Here is an 18,312-nt window from a genome sequence, read left to right as displayed (position 1 = left end):
GCCGAAACCTGGGATAAAACCAGCGACCTTTAGATCTTCAGTCTAACGCGCTCCCAACTGAGCTATTTCGGCAAAATTAGCCTATTTCCAGTGGCCAAGAGGCCGACAAACTGACGATGGTGGGAATGACCGTACTTTGGAATTCATTCATTGTCCATTCACTTTATGATAGAAGTGTGGGATGCAGTTTCAATCTCTTCCATGTGGATCGCTCCATGCATCCTGCTTATGTCCTGTTACATCAGTTTGCCAATGAAACACCCAACATATGAAAACATCATATGATTAAAAAAAACATTTCTGTCTTATGTGTTTGAATGAGATTGGTTCAGAATTTTTGTGGTTTATTTCAATGTCATCAGAGGTTGAATAAGTGAGAGGGGAGTTGTTCTTGGAGCTTGCCGAAACCCGTGATTGAGCCAGGGACCTTTAGATTTTCAGTCTAACGCTCTCCCAACTGAGCTATTTCGGCAAAATTAGCCTATTTCCAGTGGCCAAGAGGCCGACAAACTGACGATGGTGGGAATGAACGTACTTTGGAATTCATTCATTGTCCATTCACTTTATGATAGAAGTGTGGGATGCAGTTTCAATCTCTTCCATGTGGACCGCTCCATGCATCCTGCTTATGTCCTGTTACATCAGTTTGCCAATGAAACACCCAACATATGAAAACATCATATGATTAAAAAAAAACAGGCCCAACTCATCAGCTCTCCATCACCGTGCTTGACAGTTGGTATGACACGGTTGAGCTACTGTTTAATTTCCTCCAAACGCGCTGCTGTGCATGATGACCAAACATTTCTGTCTTATGTGTGTGAATGAGATTGGTTCAGAATTTTTTTGGTTTATTTCGATGTCACAAGAGGTTGAATACGTAAGAGGGGAGTTGTTCTTGGAGCTTGCCGAAACCCGGGATTGAGCCAGGGACCTTTAGATCTTTAGTCTAACGCTCTCCCAACTGAGCTATTTCCGCAAAATTAGCTTATTTCCAGTGGCCAAGAGGCCGACAAACTGACGATGGTGGGAATGACCGTACTTTGGAATTCAATCATTGTCCATTCACTTTATGATAGAAGAAGTGTGGGATGCAGTTTCAATCTCTTCCATGTGGACCGCTCCATGCATCCTGCTTATGTCCTGTTACATCAGTTTGCCAATGAAACACCCAACATATGAAAACATCATATGATTAAAAAAAACATTTCTGTCTTATGTGTTTGAATGAGATTGGTTCAGAATTTTTGTGGTTTATTTCAATGTCATCAGAGGTTGAATAAGTGAGAGGGGAGTTGTTCTTGGAGCTTGCCGAAACCCGGGATAAAACCAGGGACCTTTAGATCTTCAGTCTAACGCGCTCCCATCTGAGCTATTTTGGCAAAATTTGCCTATTTCCAGTTGCCAAGAGTACGACAAACAGACCATGGTGGGAATGACCGTACTTTGGAATTCATTCATTGTCCATTCATTTTATGAATGAAGAAGTGTGTGATGCAGTTTCAATCTCTTCCATGTGGACCGCTCCATGCATCCTGCTTATGTCCTGTTACATCAGTTTGCCAATGAAACACCCAACACATGAAAACATCATATGATTAAAAAAAAACAGGCCCAACTCATCAGCTCTCCATCACCGTGCTTGACAGTTGGTATGACACGGTTGAGCTACTGTTTAGTTTCCTCCAAACGCGCTGCTGTGCATGATGACCAAACATTTCTGTCTTATGTGTGTGAATGAGATTGGTTCAGAATTTTTTTGGTTTATTTCGATGTCACAAGAGGTTGAATAAGTAAGAGGGGAGTTGTTCTTGGAGCTTGCCGAAACCCGGGATTGAGCCAGGGACCTTTAGATCTTCAGTCTAACGCTCTCCCAACTGAGCTATTTCGGCAAAATTAGCCTATTTCCAGTGGCCAAGAGGCCGACAAACTGACGATGGTGGGAATGACCGTACTTTGGAATTCATTCATTGTCCATTCACTTTATGATAGAAGTGTGGGATGCAGTTTCAATCTCTTCCATGTGGACCGCTCTATGCATCCTGCTTATGTCCTGTTATATCAGTTTGCCAATGAAACACCCAACATATGAAAACATCATATGATTAAAAAAAACATCTCTGTCTTATGTGTTGACCTTGGAGCTTGCCAAGGTCAACCATGGAGCTTGCCGAAACCTGGGATAAAACCAGCGACCTTTAGATCTTCAGTCTAACGCGCTCCCAACTGAGCTATTTCGGCAAAATTAGCCTATTTCCAGTGGCCAAGAGGCCGACAAACTGACGATGGTGGGAATGACCGTACTTTGGAATTCATTCATTGTCCATTCACTTTATGATAGAAATGTGGAATGCAGTTTCAATCTCTTCCATGTGGACCGCTCCATGCATCCTGCTTATGTCCTGTTACATCAGTTTGCCAATGAAACACCCAACACATGAAAACATCATATGATTAAAAAAAAACAGGCCCAACTCATCAGCTCTCCATCACCGTGCTTGACAGTTGGTATGACACGGTTGAGCTACTGTTTAGTTTCCTCCAAACGCGCTGCTGTGCATGATGACCAAACATTTCTGTCTTATGTGTGTGAATGAGATTTGTTCAGAATTTTTTTGGTTTATTTCGATGTCACAAGAGGTTGAATAAGTAAGAGGGGAGTTGTTCTTGGAGCTTGCCGAAACCCGGGATTGAGCCAGGGACCTTTAGATCTTCAGTCTAACGCTCTCCCAACTGAGCTATTTCGGCAAAATTAGCCTATTTCCAGTGGCCAAGAGGCCGACAAACTGACAATGGTGGGAATGACCGTACTTTGAAATTCATTCATTGTCCATTCACTTTATGATAGAAGTGTGGGATGCAGTTTCAATCTCTTCCATGTGGACCGCTCCATGCATCCTGCTTATGTCCTGTTACATCAGTTTGCCAATGAAACACCCAACATATGAAAACATCATATGATTAAAAAAAACATCTCTGTCTTATGTGTTGACCTTGGAGCTTGCCAAGGTCAACCATGGAGCTTGCCGAAACCTGGGATAAAACCAGCGACCTTTAGATCTTCAGTGTAACGCGCTCCCAACTGAGCTATTTCGGCAAAATTAGCCTATTTCCAGTGGCCAAGAGGCCGACAAACTGACGATGGTGGGAATGACCGTACTTTGGAATTCATTAATTGTCCATTCACTTTATGATAGAAGTGTGGGATGCAGTTTCAATCTCTTCCATGTGGACCGCTCTATGCATCCTGCTTATGTCCTGTTACATCAGTTTGCCAATGAAACACCCAACATATGAAAACATCATATGATTAAAAAAAACATCTCTGTCTTATGTGTTGACCTTGGAGCTTGCCAAGGTCAACCATGGAGCTTGCCGAAACCTGGGATAAAACCAGCGACCTTTAGATCTTCAGTCTAACGCTCTCCCAACTGAGCTATTTCAGCAAAATTAGCCTATTTCCAGTGGCCAAGAGGCCGACAAACTGACGATGGTGGGAATGACCGTACTTTGGAATTCATTCATTGTCCATTCACTTTATGATAGAAGTGTGGGATGCAGTTTCAATCTCTTCCATGTGGACCGCTCTATGCATCCTGCTTATGTCCTGTTACATCAGTTTGCCAATGAAACACCCAACATATGAAAACATCATATGATTAAAAAAAACATCTCTGTCTTATGTGTTGACCTTGGAGCTTGCCAAGGTCAACCATGGAGCTTGCCGAAACCTGGGATAAAACCAGCGACCTTTAGATCTTCAGTCTAACGCGCTCCCAACTGAGCTATTTCGGCAAAATTAGCCTATTTCCAGTGGCCAAGAGGCCGACAAACTGACGATGGTGGGAATGATCGTACTTTGGAATTCAATCATTGTCCATTCACTTTATGATAGAAGAAGTGTGGGATGCAGTTTCAATCTCTTCCATGTGGACCGCTCCATGCATCCTGCTTATGTCCTGTTACATCAGTTTGCCAATGAAACACCCAACATATGAAAACATCATATGATTAAAAAAAACATTTCTGTCTTATGTGTTTGAATGAGATTAGTTCAGAATTTTTGTGGTTTATTTCAATGTCATCAGAGGTTGAATAAGTGAGAGGGGAGTTGTTCTTGGAGCTTGCCGAAACCCGGGATAAAACCAGGGACCTTTAGATCTTCAGTCTAACGCGCTCCCATCTGAGCTATTTTGGCAAAATTTGCCTATTTCCAGTTGCCAAGAGTACGACAAACAGACCATGGTGGGAATGACCGTACTTTGGAATTCATTCATTGTCCATTCATTTTATGAATGAAGAAGTGTGTGATGAAGTTTCAATCTCTTCCATGTGGACCGCTCCATGCATCCTGCTTATGTCCTGTTACATCAGTTTGCCAATGAAACACCCAACATATGAAAACATCATATGATTAAAAAAAACAGGCCCAAGTCATCAGCTCTCCATCACCGTGCTTGACAGTTTGTATGACACGGTTGAGCTACTGTTTAGTTTCCTCCAAACGCGCTGCTGTGCATGATGACCAAACATTTCTGTCTTATGTGTGTGAATGAGATTGGTTCAGAATTTTTTTGGTTTATTTCAATGTCACAAGAGGTTGAATACGTAAGAGGGGAGTTGTTCTTGGAGCTTGCCGAAACCTGGGATTGAGCCAGGGACCTTTAGATCTTCAGTCTAACGCTCTCCCAACTGAGCTATTTCGGCAAAATTAGCTTATTTCCAGTGGCCAAGAGGCCGACAAACTGACGATGGTGGGAATGACCGTACTTTGGAATTCATTCATTGTCCATTCACTTTATGATAGAAGTGTGGGATGCAGTTTCAATCTCTTCCATGTGGACCGCTCTATGCATCCTGCTTATGTCCTGTTATATCAGTTTGCCAATGAAACACCCAACATATGAAAACATCATATGATTAAAAAAAACATCTCTGTCTTATGTGTTGACCTTGGAGCTTGCCAAGGTCAACCATGGAGCTTGCCGAAACCTGGGATAAAACCAGCGACCTTTAGATCTTCAGTCTAACGCGCTCCCAACTGAGCTATTTCGGCAAAATTAGCCTATTTCCAGTGGCCAAGAGGCCGACAAACTGACGATGGTGGGAATGACCGTACTTTGGAATTCATTCATTGTCCATTCACTTTATGATAGAAATGTGGAATGCAGTTTCAATCTCTTCCATGTGGACCGCTCCATGCATCCTGCTTATGTCCTGTTACATCAGTTTGCCAATGAAACACCCAACACATGAAAACATCATATGATTAAAAAAAAACAGGCCCAACTCATCAGTTCTCCATCACCGTGCTTGACAGTTGGTATGACACGGTTGAGCTACTGTTTAGTTTCCTCCAAACGCGCTGCTGTGCATAATGACCAAACATTTCTGTCTTATGTGTGTGAATGAGATTTGTTCAGAATTTTTTTGGTTTATTTCGATGTCACAAGAGGTTGAATAAGTAAGAGGGGAGTTGTTCTTGGAGCTTGCCGAAACCCGGGATTGAGCCAGGGACCTTTAGATCTTCAGTCTAACGCTCTCCCAACTGAGCTATTTCGGCAAAATTAGCCTATTTCCAGTGGCCAAGAGGCCGACAAACTGACGATGGTGGGAATGACCGTACTTTGGAATTCATTCATTGTCCATTCACTTTATGATAGAAGTGTGGGATGCAGTTTCAATCTCTTCCATGTGGACCGCTCCATGCATCCTGCTTATGTTCTGTTACATCAGTTTGCCAATGAAACACCCAACATATGAAAACATCATATGATTAAAAAAAACATCTCTGTCTTATGTGTTGACCTTAGAGCTTGCCAAGGTCAACCATGGAGCTTGCCGAAACCTGGGATAAAACCAGCGACCTTTAGATCTTCAGTCTAACGCGCTCCCAACTGAGCTATTTCGGCAAAATTAGCCTATTTCCAGTGGCCAAGAGGCCGACAAACTGACGATGGTGGGAATGACCGTACTTTGGAATTCATTCATTGTCCATTCACTTTATGATAGAAGTGTGGGATGCAGTTTCAATCTCTTCCATGTGGACCGCTCTATGCATCCTGCTTATGTCCTGTTACATCAGTTTGCCAATGAAACACCCAACATATGAAAACATCATATGATTAAAAAAAACATCTCTGTCTTATGTGTTGACCTTGGAGCTTGCCAAGGTCAACCATGGAGCTTGCCGAAACCTGGGATAAAACCAGCGACCTTTAGATCTTCAGTCTAACGCGCTCCCAACTGAGCTATTTCGGCAAAATTAGCCTATTTCCAGTGGCCAAGAGGCCGACAAACTGACGATGGTGGGAATGATCGTACTTTGGAATTCAATCATTGTCCATTCACTTTATGATAGAAGAAGTGTGGGATGCAGTTTCAATCTCTTCCATGTGGACCGCTCCATGCATCCTGCTTATGTCCTGTTACATCAGTTTGCCAATGAAACACCCAACATATGAAAACATCATATGATTAAAAAAAACATTTCTGTCTTATGTGTTTGAATGAGATTAGTTCAGAATTTTTGTGGTTTATTTCAATGTCATCAGAGGTTGAATAAGTGAGAGGGGAGTTGTTCTTGGAGCTTGCCGAAACCCGGGATAAAACCAGGGAACTTTAGATCTTCAGTCTAACGCGCTCCCATCTGAGCTATTTTGGCAAAATTTGCCTATTTCCAGTTGCCAAGAGTACGACAAACAGACCATGGTGGGAATGACCGTACTTTGGAATTCATTCATTGTCCATTCATTTTATGAATGAAGAAGTGTGTGATGAAGTTTCAATCTCTTCCATGTGGACCGCTCCATGCATCCTGCTTATGTCCTGTTACATCAGTTTGCCAATGAAACACCCAACATATGAAAACATCATATGATTAAAAAAAACAGGCCCAAGTCATCAGCTCTCCATCACCGTGCTTGACAGTTTGTATGACACGGTTGAGTTACTGTTTAGTTTCCTCCAAACGCGCTGCTGTGCATGATGACCAAACATTTCTGTCTTATGTGTGTGAATGAGATTGGTTCAGAATTTTTTTGGTTTATTTCAATGTCACAAGAGGTTGAATACGTAAGAGGGGAGTTGTTCTTGGAGCTTGCCGAAACCTGGGATTGAGCCAGGGACCTTTAGATCTTCAGTCTAACGCTCTCCCAACTGAGCTATTTCGGCAAAATTAGCCTATTTCCAGTGGCCAAGAGGCTGACAAACTGACGATGGTGGGAATGACCGTACTTTGGAATTCATTCATTGTCCATTCACTTTATGATAGAAGTGTGGGATGCAGTTTCAATCTCTTCCATGTGGACCGCTCCATGCATCCTGCTTATGTCCTGTTACATCAGTTTGCCAATGAAACACCCAACATATGAAAACATCATATGATTAAAAAAAAACAGGCCCAACTCATCAGCTCTCCATCACCGTGCTTGACAGTTGGTATGACACGGTTGAGCTACTGTTTAGTTTCCTCCAAACGCGCTGCTGTGCATGATGACCAAACATTTCTTTCTTATGTGTGTGAATGAGATTTGTTCAGAATTTTTTTGGTTTATTTCGATGTCACAAGAGGTTGAATAAGTAAGAGGGGAGTTGTTCTTGGAGCTTGCCGAAACCCGGGATTGAGCCAGGGACCTTTAGATCTTCAGTCTAACACTCTCCCAACTGAGCTATTTCGGCAAAATTAGCCTATTTCCAGTGGCCAAGAGGCCGACAAACTGACGATGGTGGGAATGACCGTACTTTGGAATTCATTCATTGTCCATTCACTTTATGATAGAAGTGTGGGATGCAGTTTCAATCTCTTCCATGTGGACCGCTCCATGCATCCTGCTTATGTCCTGTTACATCAGTTTGCCAATGAAACACCCAACATATGAAAACATCATATGATTAAAAAAAACAGGCCCAAGTCATCAGCTCTCCATCACCGTGCTTGACAGTTGGTATGACACGGTTGAGATACTGTTTAGTTTCCTCCAAACGCGCTGCTGTGCATGATGACCAAACATTTCTGTCTTATGTGTGTGAATGAGATTGGTTCAGAATTTTTTTGGTTTATTTCAATGTCACAAGAGGTTGAATACGTAAGAGGGGAGTTGTTCTTGGAGCTTGCCGAAACCTGGGATTGAGCCAGGGACCTTTAGATCTTCAGTCTAACGCTCTCCCAACTGAGCTATTTCGGTAAAATTAGCTTATTTCCAGTGGCCAAGAGGCTGACAAACTGACGATGGTGGGAATGACCGTACTTTGGAATTCAATCATTGTCCATTCACTTTATGATAGAAGAAGTGTGGGATGCAGTTTCAATCTCTTCCATGTGGACCGCTCTATGCATCCTGCTTATGTCCTGTTACATCAGTTTGCCAATGAAACACCCAACATATGAAAACATCATATGATTAAAAAAAACATCTCTGTCTTATGTGTTGACCTTGGAGCTTGCCAAGGTCAACCATGGAGCTTGCCGAAACCTGGGATAAAACCAGCGACCTTTAGATCTTCAGTCTAACGCGCTCCCAACTGAGCTATTTCGGCAAAATTAGCCTATTTCCAGTGGCCAAGAGGCCGACAAACTGACGATGGTGGGAATGACCGTACTTTGGAATTCATTCATTGTCCATTCACTTTATGATAGAAGTGTGGGATGCAGTTTCAATCTCTTCCATGTGGACCGCTCCATGCATCCTGCTTATGTTCTGTTACATCAGTTTGCCAATGAAACACCCAACATATGAAAACATCATATGATTAAAAAAAACATCTCTGTCTTATGTGTTGACCTTAGAGCTTGCCAAGGTCAACCATGGAGCTTGCCGAAACCTGGGATAAAACCAGCGACCTTTAGATCTTCAGTCTAACGCGCTCCCAACTGAGCTATTTCGGCAAAATTAGCCTATTTCCAGTGGCCAAGAGGCCGACAAACTGACGATGGTGGGAATGACCGTACTTTGGAATTCAATCATTGTCCATTCACTTTATGATAGAAGAAGTGTGGGATGCAGTTTCAATCTCTTCCATGTGGACCGCTCCATGCATCCTGCTTATGTCCTGTTACATCAGTTTGCCAATGAAACACCCAACATATGAAAACATCATATGATTAAAAAAAACATCTCTGTCTTATGTGTTGACCTTGGAGCTTGCCAAGGTCAACCATGGAGCTTGCCGAAACCTGGGATAAAACCAGCGACCTTTAGATCTTCAGTCTAACGCGCTCCCAACTGAGCTATTTCGGCAAAATTAGCCTATTTCCAGTGGCCAAGAGGCCGACAAACTGACGATGGTGGGAATGACCGTACTTTGGAATTCATTCATTGTCCATTCACTTTATGATAGAAGTGTGGGATGCAGTTTCAATCTCTTCCATGTGGACCGCTCTATGCATCCTGCTTATGTCCTGTTACATCAGTTTGCCAATGAAACACCCAACATATGAAAACATCATATGATTAAAAAAAACATCTCTGTCTTATGTGTTGACCTTGGAGCTTGCCAAGGTCAACCATGGAGCTTGCCGAAACCTGGGATAAAACCAGCGACCTTTAGATCTTCAGTCTAACGCGCTCCCAACTGAGCTATTTCGGCAAAATTAGCCTATTTCCAGTGGCCAAGAGGCCGACAAACTGACGATGGTGGGAATGATCGTACTTTGGAATTCAATCATTGTCCATTCACTTTATGATAGAAGAAGTGTGGGATGCAGTTTCAATCTCTTCCATGTGGACCGCTCCATGCATCCTGCTTATGTCCTGTTACATCAGTTTGCCAATGAAACACCCAACATATGAAAACATCATATGATTAAAAAAAACATTTCTGTCTTATGTGTTTGAATGAGATTAGTTCAGAATTTTTGTGGTTTATTTCAATGTCATCAGAGGTTGAATAAGTGAGAGGGGAGTTGTTCTTGGAGCTTGCCGAAACCCGGGATAAAACCAGGGAACTTTAGATCTTCAGTCTAACGCGCTCCCATCTGAGCTATTTTGGCAAAATTTGCCTATTTCCAGTTGCCAAGAGTACGACAAACAGACCATGGTGGGAATGACCGTACTTTGGAATTCATTCATTGTCCATTCATTTTATGAATGAAGAAGTGTGTGATGAAGTTTCAATCTCTTCCATGTGGACCGCTCCATGCATCCTGCTTATGTCCTGTTACATCAGTTTGCCAATGAAACACCCAACATATGAAAACATCATATGATTAAAAAAAACAGGCCCAAGTCATCAGCTCTCCATCACCGTGCTTGACAGTTTGTATGACACGGTTGAGCTACTGTTTAGTTTCCTCCAAACGCGCTGCTGTGCATGATGACCAAACATTTCTGTCTTATGTGTGTGAATGAGATTGGTTCAGAATTTTTTTGGTTTATTTCAATGTCACAAGAGGTTGAATACGTAAGAGGGGAGTTGTTCTTGGAGCTTGCCGAAACCTGGGATTGAGCCAGGGACCTTTAGATCTTCAGTCTAACGCTCTCCCAACTGAGCTATTTCGGCAAAATTAGCCTATTTCCAGTGGCCAAGAGGCTGACAAACTGACGATGGTGGGAATGACCGTACTTTGGAATTCATTCATTGTCCATTCACTTTATGATAGAAGTGTGGGATGCAGTTTCAATCTCTTCCATGTGGACCGCTCCATGCATCCTGCTTATGTCCTGTTACATCAGTTTGCCAATGAAACACCCAACATATGAAAACATCATATGATTAAAAAAAAACAGGCCCAACTCATCAGCTCTCCATCACCGTGCTTGACAGTTGGTATGACACGGTTGAGCTACTGTTTAGTTTCCTCCAAACGCGCTGCTGTGCATGATGACCAAACATTTCTTTCTTATGTGTGTGAATGAGATTTGTTCAGAATTTTTTTGGTTTATTTCGATGTCACAAGAGGTTGAATAAGTAAGAGGGGAGTTGTTCTTGGAGCTTGCCGAAACCCGGGATTGAGCCAGGGACCTTTAGATCTTCAGTCTAACACTCTCCCAAATGAGCTATTTCGGCAAATTTAGCCTATTTCCAGTGGCCAAGAGGCCGACAAACTGACGATGGTGGGAATGACCGTACTTTGGAATTCATTCATTGTCCATTCACTTTATGATAGAAGTGTGGGATGCAGTTTCAATCTCTTCCATGTGGACCGCTCCATGCATCCTGCTTATGTCCTGTTACATCAGTTTGCCAATGAAACACCCAACATATGAAAACATCATATGATTAAAAAAAACAGGCCCAAGTCATCAGCTCTCCATCACCGTGCTTGACAGTTGGTATGACACGGTTGAGCTACTGTTTAGTTTCCTCCAAACGCGCTGCTGTGCATGATGACCAAACATTTCTGTCTTATGTGTGTGAATGAGATTGGTTCAGAATTTTTTTGGTTTATTTCAATGTCACAAGAGGTTGAATACGTAAGAGGGGAGTTGTTCTTGGAGCTTGCCGAAACCTGGGATTGAGCCAGGGACCTTTAGATCTTCAGTCTAACGCTCTCCCAACTGAGCTATTTCGGTAAAATTAGCTTATTTCCAGTGGCCAAGAGGCCGACAAACTGACGATGGTGGGAATGACCGTACTTTGGAATTCAATCATTGTCCATTCACTTTATGATAGAAGAAGTGTGGGATGCAGTTTCAATCTCTTCCATGTGGACCGCTCCATGCATCCTGCTTATGTCCTGTTACATCAGTTTGCCAATGAAACACCCAACATATGAAAACATCATATGATTAAAAAAAACATTTCTGTCTTATGTGTTTGAATGAGATTGGTTCAGAATTTTTGTGGTTTATTTCAATGTCATCAGAGGTTGAATAAGTGAGAGGGGAGTTGTTCTTGGAGCTTGCCGAAACCCGGGATAAAACCAGGGACCTTTAGATCTTCAGTCTAACGCGCTCCCATCTGAGCTATTTTGGCAAAATTTGCCTATTTCCAGTTGCCAAGAGTACGACAAACAGACCATGGTGGGAATGACCGTACTTTGGAATTCATTCATTGTCCATTCATTTTATGAATGAAGAAGTGTGTGATGCAGTTTCAATCTCTTCCATGTGGACCGCTCCATGCATCCTGCTTATGTCCTGTTACATCAGTTTGCCAATGAAACACCCAACACATGAAAACATCATATGATTAAAAAAAAAAAGGCCCAACTCATCAGCTCTCCATCCCCGTGCTTGACAGTTGGTATGACATGGTTGAGCTACTGTTTAGTTTCCTCCAAACGCGCTGCCGTGCATGATGACCAAACATTTCTGTCTTATGTGTGTGAATGAGATTTGTTCAGAATTCTTTTGGTTTATTTCGATGTCACAAGAGGTTGAATACGTAAGAGGGGAGTTGTTCTTGGAGCTTGCCGAAACCCGGGATTGAGCCAGGGACCTTTAGATCTTCAGTCTAACGCTCTCCCAACTGAGCTATTTCGGCAAAATTAGCCTATTTCCAGTGGCCAAGAGGCCGACAAACTGACGATGGTGGGAATGATCGTACTTTGGAATTCAATCATTGTCCATTCACTTTATGATAGAAGAAGTGTGGGATGCAGTTTCAATCTCTTCCATGTGGACCGCTCCATGCATCCTGCTTATGTCCTGTTACATCAGTTTGCCAATGAAACACCCAACATATGAAAACATCATATGATTAAAAAAAACATTTCTGTCTTATGTGTTTGAATGAGATTGGTTCAGAATTTTTGTGGTTTATTTCAATGTCATCAGAGGTTGAATAAGTGAGAGGGGAGTTGTTCTTGGAGCTTGCCGAAACCCGGGATAAAACCAGCGACCTTTAGATCTTCAGTCTAACGCGCTCCCATCTGAGCTATTTTGGCAAAATTTGCCTATTTCCAGTTGCCAAGAGTACGACAAACAGACCATGGTGGGAATGACCGTACTTTGGAATTCATTCATTGTCCATTCATTTTATGAATGAAGAAGTGTGTGATGCAGTTTCAATCTCTTCCATGTGGACCGCTCCATGCATCCTGCTTATGTCCTGTTACATCAGTTTGCCAATGAAACACCCAACATATGAAAACATCATATGATTAAAAAAAACATCTCTGTCTTATGTGTTGACCTTGGAGCTTGCCAATGTCAACCATGGAGCTTGCCGAAACCTGGGATAAAACCAGCGACCTTTAGATCTTCAGTCTAACGCGCTCCCAACTGAGCTATTTCGGCAAAATTAGCCTATTTCCAGTGGCCAAGAGGCCGACAAACTGACGATGGTGGGAATGACCGTACTTTGGAATTCATTCATTGTCCATTCACTTTATGATAGAAGTGTGGGATGCAGTTTCAATCTCTTCCATGTGGACCGCTCCATGCATCCTGCTTATGTCCTGTTACATCAGTTTGCCAATGAAACACCCAACATATGAAAACATCATATGATTAAAAAAGAACAGGCCCAACTCATCAGCTCTCCATCACCGTGCTTGACAGTTGGTATGACACGGTTGAGCTACTGTTTAGTTTCCTCCAAACGTGCTGCTGTGCATGATGACCAAACATTTCTGTCTTATGTGTGTGAATGAGATTGGTTCAGAATTTTTTTGGTTTATTTCGATGTCACAAGAGGTTGAATACGTAAGAGGGGAGTTGTTCTTGGAGCTTGCCGAAACCCGGGATTGAGCCAGGGACCTTTAGATCTTCAGTCTAACGCTCTCCCAACTGAGCTATTTCGGCAAAATTAGCCTATTTCCAGTGGCCAAGAGGCCGACAAACTGACGATGGTGGGAATGACCGTACTTTGGAATTCATTCATTGTCCATTCACTTTATGATAGAAGTGTGGGATGCAGTTTCAATCTCTTCCATGTGGACCGCTCCATGCATCCTGCTTATGTCCTGTTACATCAGTTTGCCAATGAAACACCCAACATATGAAAACATCATATGATTAAAAAAGAACAGGCCCAACTCATCAGCTCTCCATCACCGTGCTTGACAGTTGGTATGACACGGTTGAGCTACTCTTTAGTTTCCTCCAAACGCGCTGCTGTGCATGATGACCAAACATTTCTGTCTTATGTGTGTGAATGAGATTGGTTCAGAATTTTTTTGGTTTATTTCGATGTCACAAGAGGTTGAATACGTAAGAGGGGAGTTGTTCTTGGAGCTTGCCGAAACCCGGGATTGAGCCAGGGACCTTTAGATCTTCAGTCTAACGCTCTCCCAACTGAGCTATTTCGGCAAAATTAGCTTATTTCCAGTGGCCAAGAGGCCGACAAACTGACGATGGTGGGAATGACCGTACTTTGGAATTCAATCATTGTCCATTCACTTTATGATAGAAGAAGTGTGGGATGCAGTTTCAATCTCTTCCATGTGGACCGCTCCATGCATCCTGCTTATGTCCTGTTACATCAGTTTGCCAATGAAACACCCAACATATGAAAACATCATATGATTAAAAAAAACATTTCTGTCTTATGTGTTTGAATGAGATTGGTTCAGAATTTTTGTGGTTTATTTCAATGTCATCAGAGGTTGAATAAGTGAGAGGGGAGTTGTTCTTGGAGCTTGCCGAAACCCGGGATAAAATCAGGGACCTTTAGATCTTCAGTCTAACGCGCTCCCATCTGAGCTATTTTGGCAAAATTTGCCTATTTCCAGTTGCCAAGAGTACGACAAACAGACCATGGTGGGAATGACCGTACTTTGGAATTCATTCATTGTCCATTCATTTTATGAATGAAGAAGTGTGTGATGCAGTTTCAATCTCTTCCATGTGGACCGCTCCATGCATCCTGCTTATGTCCTGTTACATCAGTTTGCCAATGAAACACCCAACATATGAAAACATCATATGATTAAAAAAAAACAGGCCCAACTCATCAGCTCTCCATCACCGTGCTTGACAGTTGGTATGACACGGTTGAGCTACTGTTTAATTTCCTCCAAACGTGCTGCTGTGCATGATGACCAAACATTTCTGTCTTATGTGTGTGAATGAGATTGGTTCAGAATTTTTTTGGTTTATTTCGATGTCACAAGAGGTTGAATACGTAAGAGGGGAGTTGTTCTTGGAGCTTGCCGAAACCCGGGATTGAGCCAGGGACCTTTAGATCTTCAGTCTAACGCTCTCCCAACTGAGCTATTTCGGCAAAATTAGCCTATTTCCAGTGGCCAAGAGGCCGACAAACTGACGATGGTGGGAATGACCGTACTTTGGAATTCATTCATTGTCCATTCACTTTATGATAGAAGTGTGGGATGCAGTTTCAATCTCTTCCATGTGGACCGCTCCATGCATCCTGCTTATGTCCTGTTACATCAGTTTGCCAATGAAACACCCAACATATGAAAACATCATATGATTAAAAAAAAACAGGCCCAACTCATCAGCTCTCCATCACCGTGCTTGACAGTTGGTATGACACGGTTGAGCTACTGTTTAATTTCCTCCAAACGTGCTGCTGTGCATGATGACCAAACATTTCTGTCTTATGTTTGTGAATGAGATTGGTTCAGAATTTTTTTGGTTTATTTCGATGTCACAAGAGGTTGAATACGTAAGAGGGGAGTTGTTCTTGGAGCTTGCCGAAACCCGGGATTGAGCCAGGGACCTTTAGATCTTCAGTCTAACGCTCTCCCAACTGAGCTATTTCGGCAAAACTAGCTTATTTCCAGTGGCCAAGAGGCCGACAAACTGACGATGGTGGGAATGACCGTACTTTGGAATTCAATCATTGTCCATTCACTTTATGATAGAAGAAGTGTGGGATGCAGTTTCAATCTCTTCCATGTGGACCGCTCCATGCATCCTGCTTATGTCCTGTTACATCAGTTTGCCAATGAAACACCCAACATATGAAAACATCATATGATTAAAAAAAACATTTCTGTCTTATGTGTTTGAATGAGATTGGTTCAGAATTTTTGTGGTTTATTTCAATGTCATCAGAGGTTGAATAAGTGAGAGGGGAGTTGTTCTTGGAGCTTGCCGAAACCCGGGATAAAACCAGGGACCTTTAGATCTTCAGTCTAACGCGCTCCCATCTGAGCTATTTTGGCAAAATTTGCCTATTTCCAGTTGCCAAGAGTACGACAAACAGACCATGGTGGGAATGACCGTACTTTGGAATTCATTCATTGTCCATTCATTTTATGAATGAAGAAGTGTGTGATGCAGTTTCAATCTCTTCCATGTGGACCGCTCCATGCATCCTGCTTATGTCCTGTTACATCAGTTTGCCAATGAAACACCCAACATATGAAAACATCATATGATTAAAAAAAACATTTCTGTCTTATGTGTTTGAATGAGATTGGTTCAGAATTTTTGTGGTTTATTTCAATGTCATCAGAGGTTGAATAAGTGAGAGGGGAGTTGTTCTTGGAGCTTGCCGAAACCCGGGATAAAACCAGGGACCTTTAGATCTTCAGTCTAACGCGCTCCCATCTGAGCTATTTTGGCAAAATTTGCCTATTTCCAGTTGCCAAGAGTACGACAAACAGACCATGGTGGGAATGACCGTACTTTGGAATTCATTCATTGTCCATTCATTTTATGAATGAAGAAGTGTGTGATGAAGTTTCAATCTCTTCCATGTGGACCGCTCCATGCATCCTGCTTATGTCCTGTTACATCAGTTTGCCAATGAAACACCCAACATATGAAAACATCATATGATTAAAAAAAACATCTCTGTCTTATGTGTTGACCTTGGAGCTTGCCAAGGTCAACCATGGAGCTTGCCGAAACCTGGGATAAAACCAGCGACCTTTAGATCTTCAGTCTAACGCGCTCCCAACTGAGCTATTTCGGCAAAATTAGCCTATTTCCAGTGGCCAAGAGGCCGACAAACAGACCATGGTGGGAATGACCGTACTTTGGAATTCATTCATTGTCCATTCACTTTATGATAGAAGTGTGGGATGCAGTTTCAATCTCTTCCATGTGGACCGCTCCATGCATCCTGCTTATGTCCTGTTACATCAGTTTGCCAATGAAACACCCAACACATGAAAACATCATATGATTAAAAAAAAACAGGCCCAACTCATCAGCTCTCCATCACCGTGCTTGACTGTTGGTATGACACGGTTGAGCTACTGTTTAGTTTCCTCCAAACGCGCTGCTGTGCATGATGACCAAACATTTCTGTCTTATGTGTGTGAATGAGATTTGTTCAGAATTTCTTTGGTTTATTTCGATGTCACAAGAGGTTGAATAAGTAAGAGGGGAGTTGTTCTTGGAGCTTGCCGAAACCCGGGATTGAGCCAGGGACCTTTAGATCTTCAGTCTAACGCTCTCCCAACTGAGCTATTTCGGCAAAATTAGCCTATTTCCAGTGGCCAAGAGGCCGACAAACTGACGATGGTGGGAATGACCGTACTTTGGAATTCATTCATTGTCCATTCACTTTATGATAGAAGTGTGGGATGCAGTTTCAATCTCTTCCATGTGGACCGCTCTATGTATCCTGCTTATGTCCTGTTACATCAGTTTGCCAATGAAACACCCAACATATGAAAACATCATATGATTAAAAAAAACATCTCTGTCTTATGTGTTGACCTTGGAGCTTGCCAAGGTCAACCATGGAGCTTGCCGAAACCTGGGATAAAACCAGCGACCTTTAGATCTTCAGTCTAACGCGCTCCCAACTGAGCTATTTCGGCAAAATTAGGCTATTTCCAGTGGCCAAGAGGCCGACAAACTGACGATGGTGGGAATGATCGTACTTTGGAATTCAATCATTGTCCATTCACTTTATGATAGAAGAAGTGTGGGATGCAGTTTCAATCTCTTCCATGTGGACCGCTCCATGCATCCTGCTTATGTCCTGTTACATCAGTTTGCCAATGAAACACCCAACATATGAAAACATCATATGATTAAAAAAAACATTTCTGTCTTATGTGTTTGAATGAGATTAGTTCAGAATTTTTGTGGTTTATTTCAATGTCATCAGAGGTTGAATAAGTGAGAGGGGAGTTGTTCTTGGAGCTTGCCGAAACCCGGAATAAAACCAGGGACCTTTAGATCTTCAGTCTAACGCGCTCCCATCTGAGCTATTTTGGCAAAATTAGCCTATTTCCAGTTGCCAAGAGTACGACAAACAGACCATGGTGGGAATGACCGTCCTTTGGAATTCATTCATTGTCCATTCATTTTATGAATGAAGAAGTGTGTGATGCAGTTTCAATCTCTTCCATGTGGACCGCTCCATGCATCCTGCTTATGTCCTGTTACATCAGTTTGCCAATGAAACACCCAACACATGAAAACATCATATGATTAAAAAAAAACAGGCCCAACTCATCAGCTCTCCATCACCGTGCTTGACAGTTGGTATGACACG

General features: G+C 42.4%; 1 protein-coding gene and 19 non-coding genes across 20 annotated transcripts in view; all 20 read right to left on the bottom strand.

Annotated features, from left to right (window-relative positions):
• mfsd4aa (major facilitator superfamily domain containing 4Aa) overlaps window positions 1-18,312 on the bottom strand; it is a 117,531-nt gene that overhangs the window by 65,603 nt on the left and 33,616 nt on the right. The gene's annotated exons all lie outside the window — the stretch shown is intronic.
• On the bottom strand, window positions 400-472 carry trnaf-gaa (transfer RNA phenylalanine (anticodon GAA)). Its single transcript has one exon. It is a non-coding gene; the product is annotated as a tRNA-Phe (tRNA).
• On the bottom strand, window positions 907-979 carry trnaf-aaa (transfer RNA phenylalanine (anticodon AAA)). The gene has a single exon. It is a non-coding gene; the product is annotated as a tRNA-Phe (tRNA).
• On the bottom strand, window positions 1,820-1,892 carry trnaf-gaa (transfer RNA phenylalanine (anticodon GAA)). Its single transcript has one exon. It is a non-coding gene; the product is annotated as a tRNA-Phe (tRNA).
• trnaf-gaa (transfer RNA phenylalanine (anticodon GAA)) lies at window positions 2,676-2,748 on the bottom strand. The gene has a single exon. It is a non-coding gene; the product is annotated as a tRNA-Phe (tRNA).
• On the bottom strand, window positions 3,374-3,446 carry trnaf-gaa (transfer RNA phenylalanine (anticodon GAA)). Its single transcript has one exon. It is a non-coding gene; the product is annotated as a tRNA-Phe (tRNA).
• On the bottom strand, window positions 4,635-4,707 carry trnaf-gaa (transfer RNA phenylalanine (anticodon GAA)). Its single transcript has one exon. It is a non-coding gene; the product is annotated as a tRNA-Phe (tRNA).
• On the bottom strand, window positions 5,491-5,563 carry trnaf-gaa (transfer RNA phenylalanine (anticodon GAA)). Its single transcript has one exon. It is a non-coding gene; the product is annotated as a tRNA-Phe (tRNA).
• On the bottom strand, window positions 7,101-7,173 carry trnaf-gaa (transfer RNA phenylalanine (anticodon GAA)). Its single transcript has one exon. It is a non-coding gene; the product is annotated as a tRNA-Phe (tRNA).
• On the bottom strand, window positions 7,608-7,680 carry trnaf-gaa (transfer RNA phenylalanine (anticodon GAA)). The gene has a single exon. It is a non-coding gene; the product is annotated as a tRNA-Phe (tRNA).
• On the bottom strand, window positions 8,114-8,186 carry trnaf-gaa (transfer RNA phenylalanine (anticodon GAA)). The gene has a single exon. It is a non-coding gene; the product is annotated as a tRNA-Phe (tRNA).
• On the bottom strand, window positions 10,428-10,500 carry trnaf-gaa (transfer RNA phenylalanine (anticodon GAA)). The gene has a single exon. It is a non-coding gene; the product is annotated as a tRNA-Phe (tRNA).
• trnaf-gaa (transfer RNA phenylalanine (anticodon GAA)) lies at window positions 10,935-11,007 on the bottom strand. Its single transcript has one exon. It is a non-coding gene; the product is annotated as a tRNA-Phe (tRNA).
• On the bottom strand, window positions 11,441-11,513 carry trnaf-gaa (transfer RNA phenylalanine (anticodon GAA)). The gene has a single exon. It is a non-coding gene; the product is annotated as a tRNA-Phe (tRNA).
• On the bottom strand, window positions 12,354-12,426 carry trnaf-gaa (transfer RNA phenylalanine (anticodon GAA)). The gene has a single exon. It is a non-coding gene; the product is annotated as a tRNA-Phe (tRNA).
• Window positions 13,616-13,688, bottom strand: trnaf-gaa (transfer RNA phenylalanine (anticodon GAA)). Its single transcript has one exon. It is a non-coding gene; the product is annotated as a tRNA-Phe (tRNA).
• trnaf-gaa (transfer RNA phenylalanine (anticodon GAA)) lies at window positions 14,123-14,195 on the bottom strand. The gene has a single exon. It is a non-coding gene; the product is annotated as a tRNA-Phe (tRNA).
• Window positions 15,036-15,108, bottom strand: trnaf-gaa (transfer RNA phenylalanine (anticodon GAA)). The gene has a single exon. It is a non-coding gene; the product is annotated as a tRNA-Phe (tRNA).
• Window positions 15,543-15,615, bottom strand: trnaf-gaa (transfer RNA phenylalanine (anticodon GAA)). Its single transcript has one exon. It is a non-coding gene; the product is annotated as a tRNA-Phe (tRNA).
• On the bottom strand, window positions 17,208-17,280 carry trnaf-gaa (transfer RNA phenylalanine (anticodon GAA)). The gene has a single exon. It is a non-coding gene; the product is annotated as a tRNA-Phe (tRNA).

Source organism: Leuresthes tenuis, unplaced genomic scaffold, assembly GCF_036924035.1.
Source record: "Leuresthes tenuis unplaced genomic scaffold, fLeuTen1.0.hap1 SCAF_3, whole genome shotgun sequence".
In the NCBI taxonomy this organism is placed as follows: Eukaryota; Metazoa; Chordata; class Actinopteri; order Atheriniformes; family Atherinopsidae; genus Leuresthes; species Leuresthes tenuis.
The sequence above is the reverse complement of the archived record's forward strand: the minus strand, read 5'-3'. Positions and strand labels throughout refer to the sequence as shown.